Here is a 10,033-nt window from a genome sequence, read left to right as displayed (position 1 = left end):
CAGCGACTAGCACAGCAATATCTAACTCGCAAGGCTTCCCACCCCTCCCTAACTCACCTCTCATTTCCCTAGTTCTCATACTTATTTTGCATGCCCAAAATCAAGTTTCATTTCATCCTCAAGACAAATTGCTTTCCAGGGAAGCTGAGAGTTATTAAAAAAATTTTTTCTGAACTAAATTCAACAACATTCAAGATATATTGAATATGGGGGAAAACGGGGAGAAAGCTTATGTGACAGAATGAACAAAGGTGATGTAACTAAGAGAGAAAGCACTGTGGGGCAACAGGTTGTGGAGCTGAGTGTGAACACCATCTTGGACAGGCTGAGCTTCAGTGGGATGAAAACATGGATTTGGAGCCTAGGGAATAGGTCTTGGCTGGAGACAAAAAGGTGTGCAGCTGCATGTATGCAGTGAAGGCAGCTGTCCACGTGCCTGGTGTGCCTGCTTAGGGTGAGGCAGCACAGTGCCCCAAAGCAATCAGCAAGGAATTCCAACTTGCAGCGTTTGAATAAAGCCTGATACTGTTGTGCACTGTTCAGCACCGAAAGAAAAAGATAAATTGGTCAATTAATTAATTGAAACTAAATAAAATAAATAAAGGCAAAGTAAATATGTCAAAGTCAAAAATTATCATTAAATCTAGGTGAAGGATATGCAGGTGTCTATGGTTTCATACTTTCAACATTTTTCATTTTAATTTTTAAAATAAAATAAAAATGGGGTATAGATAATGTTAGAGTATATTATTCAACTATTAATTTAGAAGTAGACTAATAAATTACTATTTTAGACATATAAATATATATATGTATATATATATAAAATCTAAATCCACTAAAATCCACTTAGTGCAAGCAGTTTTGTTAAATAGATGGTGGCCAATTTGAATAGGTGAAGAATTATGTACAAAATGGGGAGAAAGTATTGTTTTTCTTTGACTTCAGACTGATTGTAGGAAAGGCTTTAGAAAAGTTTGATTATAGGTTTATAAGAATGCCTTTAAAAAGGCAGAGAAGTTACCCGAAGTATTCAATGTTAACAAAAATATCATTAGACATCACAGAAAAGATAATTTGAAATTGTAGTCTGTTGACTGGAAAATAGTCGTAAAGTCTATAAGTTTACAAAGGAAACTTCATTTCTTAAAAAGTGTTACAACCTGCAGGCTGGCCATCCTCACAGGCTGGGAACTGTAGCCTTGGTAGAAGCTGAGAGACAGGTGCTTCAGGGAAGGAAAGGATAAGACAGGAATTTGTGTTGACTGGGTCAGTCAGGTCTACATACTCAACAGGTTACAGGAAGAGTTATGAATATTCATAAAGGGGACCCCAGTACATGCATATTAAGTTTACATGTATGTAACATACATCCCATGATCACTTGGGTTGTAGATTTAACATTTAAGTGCCTTATAATTAGGTCCTACACATAAAAAGTGAACTGTAGGATATGTGTCTATGAACTGCTCAAACTCGGGAGATGGGCTAGAACCAGCTCATGGCAGCAGCCAGTTATTAAGAAAAAACTCTTGTGATCTGACATAGCTGTCATGTTGGAACCATAGAACCACATGAACAGGAGGAGGTCTCTGGGACTGGATCAAGAAAACTGGATCAAGGGGTTATCTGGTCTTTTGTTCTCTCAAGTTGGTCTTTGACAAAATCTGGTAATAATTAGTAAGGGGAAAGAGGTGAAAATCAATGAGGCATGATGACCGTTCTCTCATCCCGCAATGACCAGGAACTGAATGTTGGGGGTTTTAGCCAAAGGAGGGTCTGTTAGAGAGCTTTAGAACTTTTATTTCAGTCTTTAAACCTAAAATATAACTTTTAAAAATCTGTAAAATATAATTTTCTGTGATAGTTAGTGGAGGCAAACCTGTTTACTAAATAGAAAAGCTACATAATCCATATTATATTTGCTCAATATGTGATGGCATACCAGACGAATGACTTAGCAAAATTATAATCTACCTGGACCTAAAAGCCTAATATGTTCAAAAATAAAAGTAATGATATGTTATGCAACTTATTTGATAGGTACATATCGTTGTTAAAATATTCCAAGGGACAACAATTTCTTGGAAGAATATGGTAGAAAACCTACGTATTAATAGAGCTCAAAAATTACTAATAGTAAACTATTACAACAGTTTCAAAAAGTGTCCAAGAATTCCCTAGTAATCAGGCAATGAAACCAAATAGCATAATTGAGGTCAAACCTTTGTATATCAAAGACAGTATATTTTGAATAAAATATACAAATGTCTAACTAGGACTTCAAGACCTAAAAACATGTATCATAAACTTTCTTGTCTCTCCACTCAGTGTTTACTGAGTGTGAATTAAAAAGGTTTAAAGTTTTATGGTTGCAATTAGCGTATATCCTTGCCTGCCATTTTCAGCCAGTTAAATCTTATCTGTCTCCCATAACATCTTGAATTAGCTTTAGCATAAAAAGGAGCCTTTGGGGGGCCAAAATTAACTGTACTCACAACCTTTCACTAAGCGACTAAAGATTCTAATTTATAATGAATATAAGTGAATACCTGTACCGTGTTTAGTTTCTAAGTTTATTAGTACATTTAGATTATAATTTTGTTTTCCAAAACTATAGATTCTAGTCAATTGTGTCAATTATGAAAATGTGCTTCTTATATGTTCTGCTATGAGCAGTAAAATAAATGGCCCCAGCTACTGTGTTCTGAAATCCCTCACTGCTTTCATGTCAGGGTCATGCCTTGCATAGACTGTCCCCAGCCAGTGATTGAGCACATCCTTGATACTATGGCAAACCTCTCGCTGGGAGACAGAAGTTTCCTCTGACAGGCAACTGTGGCTCACATATTCCATTGGCCTTGTTAAGCTTTTGCTAAAATTGCACTGCCACCAACAATCCCACTTTCTTACATATAGGTCAGACCAGCATCGTGGTCTGACAGCTCCCCTAGCCTACTCTAATTCCCTCCCCATTTCATCTCCTGGGGCTATACCCCCCTACATTTCTTGAAAGTTTAATTCCATCTTGCTGTATGCTTCTTAGAAGGCCTGGACTGGTGGTGCACTTACAATTTAGAACAGGATCGTGAAAATTATATATCTTAGAATTCTTAGACCTACAAGGGATTTTAGAGATCATTGCACTTCACACAAGGGAGGAGCAAAAAAGGAAGCCTGGAAAGGCTGGATAAATTTTCCACATACATATAGTTATTGAGAAAATTCAGGACTAACTATACTAATTTATTATTCATTTTATTTCAATTCTAGTACTAACAACATGCTACTGTAGGCAAAAGATAAATTGTGTCCTAAAGCTAAGAATGATGTCCTTATCATCTCTGAAGAGAAAGCCCACTGTCATTATTACAGCATTAAGGATTGTTTCAAGCATTCCTATAACCAAGTCAATAAAATATCAATGCCGAGAAACTTCATGAAGACTCTGTTAAGGTACTTCATCCCATACGGACACTAAATAACAGGACCTTTTTTCTTAACACCCTGAATATATTTATTGCAAGAACTCTGTTTTATTTCAATATACTAATTTCAATACAATCATTAAATGTAATATTTCCTCGCTGAAGAAGTTATTAAATGGATATTTTAAAACTTATTATAAATCAATATTATTAAGTGAACAATTAAACATTAGACTTCCAGAAACAATTGTACCAAGTTACAAGACTGCTTAAATAGATATTCATTTAACATTGCCTTCTTCTGTCTAACTAACAAATGAGAAGGAAAGCTTTCCTTAACTGTTTTTCCCTCTGGTGTTTAATATCCATTTCAAAGTCTAATCTTCCTTTCAAAGACAAAACTCCACAGAACAAACGACAGGAATAAGTCAGTTTTCTGGGAACTAGCTACTTTTTTCTCTAACATACACGATCCTGTTTTCAACAGTTTTCACATACACAAAAAAAGAGGGAAACAATTTCTTTGTGTTTTATAAAGCATTCACTCAGTTCTATTCATGAGAATTTCCAAAAACATTCTATTTAATAAAAACATTCATACTTTACTTATAAAACATATATTGCATAAAATTAAATTAGGAAATAAATACATATTTGACATAATAAGAAGAAGTAAGCTTGCTTATAATTTGAGGACCAAAATTTATCTCACAGATTATAATTTCTGATTTTGAAGTTACAACCAAATTCTCTATTATTTATTAGGTGTAAAATAGAATAAAACAAGTAGTCTTAAAAAAAAATCCCTATTATTAGGTGAACCATAGCACTACATTATAAATTCTACAAAACTATAATACCTTAAATAAATATATAATTATACGAAAAATTATAGTTCATAGTGTTCATTTATAGGTTAGTAAGATTGAATTTAGAAATGCTTAGCTGTGAAACATACTAGATGCACAACTTTGCACTAACTTGAAAACACAAATCCACCTAAGTATAATTTTTATACTATATTTGATAGAAAATAAAGGGAAATACAGGTGTTTATTGAGCATTTACTGTATATCAGGTGCTAAGATGTGGACATAGACTATTTAATATAGTCCCTGCAAAGTCCTTTGAGATAGGTAATACCATATTCATTAACAAATAAGGACACCAGTTCCCAATTAATGTAGTTTGCTCAAGTTTATGCAGCTACTTTGTTGTCGAGTTTAGATTTGAGCCCATACATTTCTGACTATATGCATATTCATTCCGATATAATACTAATTCTAAAATTGCATTCTGAGGACGTACTATTGCATTCCTAACAATTCTGGAAATATTTTAAATCTTATGCTATCATATAGATTATAATCTAAAACTGATGGCACAGATTCTGAACCATGAAAATGACTGCCATGTATCTTTGTACTGATACATGGATCTAGCACTTTCTTTACACCTGTGTTTATGGTTACATTGGAGCCAGGTAATTCTCAATTTTAACTAAAGACAATAGATCTGCATTTATTGTCCAAGTGATCATTTCACATCATGTGAATGTCAACTGAATGATGTCAAATTTGTAGCAGAAGACACAGGGATAACTTCACATGACAGAGCACCACAAGAACAACAGCAATGTTTTCACAGTTGATTGAGAAATTTATCATTATAAGATTTACCCATGTTGTCTGGATCGACAGTTACTTCATTTTTATTGTTGAGTAGTATTTCCTTGTATGAATATACCATATCTTGTTTATCCATTCACTTAGTGGTGGACATTTGGATTATTTCTCATTTGGGATTATTACAAATAAAGCTCCTATGAACATTGATGTACAGGTCTTGGTGGGGATGTGATGCTTAATTCAGATCTAAGGGCCCTGTAAGCCTCTATAGTATGCAAGGGGAAAAGTCTTTGTTTTCTTCTCAGGATATAATCTTCTGTTCTTTTGGTCTCATTTTCCTAGATAAAGTTATTCCTTAATGGCATCATTTTCTTCTCTTGAATAGTGTTCAAAATGTCGAGCATTGGTCTCCAAAGCTCTAGAGACATGCCCATTGCCCATTTTCTTTTCCACCCCTGCATTCTGGGAGCACTCTTCTGTTACGATGGAAAAAATAAACAAACAAGCCTTCCAAACTACCTGGTCTCTATGCAAAACCTATCTTTCTCTTAGGGAGGCTTTGGGATCAAGGATCTTGCCACAACATTTTTTTTTTGTACGTCACCTAAGGTGGGGACTATAGACCAAGTTACCAGTGTGAAGGGGGCAGAAGAGGAACATGAGGAATAAAAGGAAACAAAAAAATGGAAGCATGTCAAATACTACTTAGTAATATGGGAGTAGAGTTTTTAAGAACAAGCAGTTTGTATCTGTTAATAATTTTACATTTGTAAGTTTTATTTTGTTTTGTTTGGTTTTGATTCAGAAACAATAGCTTAACTTTAAGAGTCGTTTCAGAGTATTACAGGGATTCTTCAATGGTTATAATTTTCACATTCTTAACCAAAGAAAGCTTTTGCTAATCAAGGAATTTATAATCTGGAGTAAGTATAAATACAATCTATAGTAATCTGCCCCCTTCTCAGGGTAGTTACAAAGAGTTTATAACTTGTTTCTCTTAATGCTTTAATTGACATAGGTTAGTAGAGTCAGTGTTTTTAGTCATCATGTGAGCTGATTAACACTCAGAAATGCTATTCCATCATAAACTAGCCTTGTGAGTTCTAGGTTATTATGATATGGCCATTCGCATATCCTATATCTAGCATTAACTTGTGGACTTGCTCCAGGATAATTATTCCTGATAGCATTAGGATAGCAATTATTCCTGATATGATTATTCCCGATAGCAGAAGAATAAATTCATTCCTTTACTTCTCAAGCTTTTAAAATGTATTTTTATAGCTCTGTTATTTGTCTTAGAAAGTGTGTCTCTTACCCAAATTTGCTAATAAACTCAGGGAAGAGAGGATGATTTTAAACTTTTAAATAAATCATAAGGTAATTTGGAACTGAAGATTAGCCCTTATAAAAGAAAGATGTTTCATCTTGGATGCCATCTTCCTTCCTTCTTATCCAGATTTCAATTTGCAGAGTGGGTTAGGCTTGCAGCTCTCCTCCGAATCTCTGCGTTCTTTTATCCCTATTTCTCATGGTGATTCTGAGCTGCATAGCAGGTGGTTTATGTAGGCTCAAGATCTTTCAAAAGAGCAGTTATCACATTTTTTAACAGCTCAGGTAGTAAGGAATTTGCTTTTCTCACAGTGCCTTTTTTAAAAAACGTACATTTTTGCCAACTGTAAATGGAACTCAAACCCCTGGGAGTTTAATCTCATTTCTAGGTTTGGAATCTACATTACTCAAGTGTGTTTGAAACATGCAAAAATCATTTTTTCTACAGCTCAGGGATGTCCAAGAGGCTCCACAACAAGATGATTGCCAAGAATGGAGAAATATGTTAATATTTTATTACTGTTATTCTTTCCATTGTATTAGTCACATGTGGTCCCACAGCCTTAGGTAATTTCCAATGCCTCAGAATATATGGCAGGTTTTTTTAATGATTTTCTTTGTAAAATCCATTTCAAAACTCCACTAGGAGAAAACCTGACATTTTTTTTATCTCGATTTTACATGGAAACCCCTCAGAATGTGTTAACAACAGCATTTTCTATTTCGTTCAATGTTGTTTGGCAATGTTTTTAATTACTATTACTTTCAAAATTTACACATTCAAATATCTTCCATTAAATTATCACAAACAAGAAGGCTTTAAGATAAATATGACTCATGTTTTCAGCAGGAATGGAGACGTAGTAAATGCAAAAATGCTCTTCTAGATAAAAATAGTGAGCACTGGCAAAAATTGCCAAAATCAATATTTTCAGCTTTCTTTAAAGTAGCCAAATACTTACAAAATATTAACCATGGATTTGCAAAATCATTTATTCAAGAAAAGAACGACCATGAGCTTTAGGGCTGATTGGCTTGCCCTATACCCATCTCAGTCTCCCCTGCTCAGTGGTAGAGTTGAAAATCACCAGCCCCACAATCGCCGTGAAAATCAGCAGAGGAACAGCCCGCCAGCCGCCTGCAGGGGGCAGAACAGGGTTGCAGTCTTCCAAAGCCCCTTCCCCAGATAACTGTCTTTACATGACCTGAGGGCAGCTTCCTGGAAAATCCCACTCTCTGGCTACTTTTTATTTGAGCTAACTCAGAGCTTACCCATTGTTTGTGAACAGCCTTTGCCCAGGAGCTTTGGGGAAAATGCTCAGTTGCAATTGTCTGATAGTGTATCAAGGCTGACTGAGGCTGTGTCTCACCTCTTTTCCCATGACCCAGATACTGGGTATTTTAAAAATATACATATTGGTTGTTTTGCGTGTATATTTTCTTTTTTAATTGATCAACATGAATTTTAAAACTTAAGAAAATTATAAAGTGTTGACTTACCTCTCCACATAAAGAGGAAATATGCACACAAAATTTTACTCTTCAAAATCTTTTCAGAGCTGCTTATTAATAATTGTGATTATGTGATATAAATATAGTTGATTATATGTAATTATATTTATATAAATATAGTTAATTATAAATATTGTTATATTTATAATATTTTTATTTACATTAATAATATTTATGATATTTACATTCTGTACTTTTACCTTTTTCAATAGTTTTTTTTCTATTCAGAAGAAAACATCATTTTTAGATTTTTAACATCCTCAAAAAATTCTTTTCTTTAATGTATAGTTTTTCAAAAGTTGTTATGCATACAGAAAATTCCTAAACATACTTATGCTAAATGAAATGAAATCATCCATTTAACCCGCTCATCCTATTCCAAAAGTGACCCACACTCCTGACATCTAAAACAAAAGGCTCTATCTGCCTATTACCAAACTTATAGTGGAGAGCATGTACCACTTTTTATTCCATGATGGTTTTATAGGATTCACCCATGTTTTGCTTACAGTTACCATTTGTTTATTCTCATTGCTATGTAGTTTGAATAAAAGGCTTTCTAAATTGAGGTGTAGATTTGATACAATTTCAATCAAAATCCGAGATTAACAACCTCATTCTAATATTGACAATGTATATAAAATGGTCAATAAACAGGCAATCTTGAAATAAAAATAAATCTAGAAAATTTTATATTATTTCCACACTTATGATAAACCTAAGGTATTTATGAATATATGGCAATAGTTCAAGGATTGGCAGGAGAACCAAAGCAACAGAATAGAGTCCCGAAATAGACATCTGATTTTTGCCAAAGGTGACATGGTAGTCCTGTGAGGAAAAGATAATATTTTTAATAAATGATGCTAGTGGTAATAGGTTAAGTGGATATCCACATGGAAAAATCAATTTTTATCTCTTCACATGCTATACAGAAACTTACATCCTAAATGTATAAGGTAATTAATTAATAGAGTTAGCAATGCAAATTTAAAAGGTAAAACAAAACACATTTTGAGAGAGACCATAGGAAAATATATTCATGAATTTGGGTACATAAATATTTCCTAATGTTTGTAATAATGCCTCTGAATTTTTCCCTCTATATGATAATTTTGATGAACAACAAATTATTGGATTAAAATGTTTTCCTTCAACTTTGTAAGTATATTTAATATCTGAAATAAATCTTAGGCGAACTTTTTTTTCATTCCATCCTTTTTTTAAAGTTTGAAAACTAAGAGGATTATTTCTTTATCCCTGGATTAGAAAACAAAAATCACCAGTAGTATTTCTCTCAAGACTGATTAAAACCTATTAATAGAATCCTTTATTCCCAATAACCTGAGAATAAGGAAAACAAGACAACAAAGACAGACTCATGATAATCCTCAACACTAAATATATAAAATGAAGGGGCAAAATTCATGCAATAAACTTCTAAAGATCTTGGCCAAAAATAAAATGATCCACAAAACTATCCCAAGGACAGGTGAGGTGACATTTCAAATCTCTCTTCAATATCTCAGAAGTGTTTTTGATGAGATAGACTTTTGAAAATGTTCATTAATGTTTCTAAATTTGGAATTAAATATATAGAAAGGCAATTTTACCTAATCTGTCCATACTTCGTCTAGGAGATTTAGACACAGCTACTGGAAAGATATGGATTAGATGTAAGATATTAATAAATTTATTTTCATCTCTAATGAAAGCATAAGCATCAGGTATTCACAGTAAATTAGTGGATAACATGCAATTCCTGTGACATTGTATAATATATACAATGTATATATTGTATACATTGTATAATATATACAATGTATATATTGTATACATTGTATACATATGTATATATACATATATATTGTATACATTGCATACAATGTATATATTGTATACATTGTATAATATATACAATGTAATGTATACACCCCCACTAGTGGAAGTGAGCATTACTTTTGGTTATTATACTTCACGTAGTTTCAAAAGGAACCAATAGTCCATCCAAAAAAAGTTTACAACTGTGTCCAAATGAGTTCTGTCTGTCTCTCTCTCTCTCTGTCTCTCTGTCTCTGTCTCTCTCACTCACTCACTGTTATTGCATACCTTCAAAATATAGAAAAAGACATT

The sequence above is a fragment of the Microcebus murinus genome, chromosome 17, assembly GCF_040939455.1.
Source record: "Microcebus murinus isolate Inina chromosome 17, M.murinus_Inina_mat1.0, whole genome shotgun sequence".
Taxonomy (NCBI): domain Eukaryota; kingdom Metazoa; phylum Chordata; class Mammalia; order Primates; family Cheirogaleidae; genus Microcebus; species Microcebus murinus.
Note: the sequence above shows the minus strand (reverse complement) of the source record.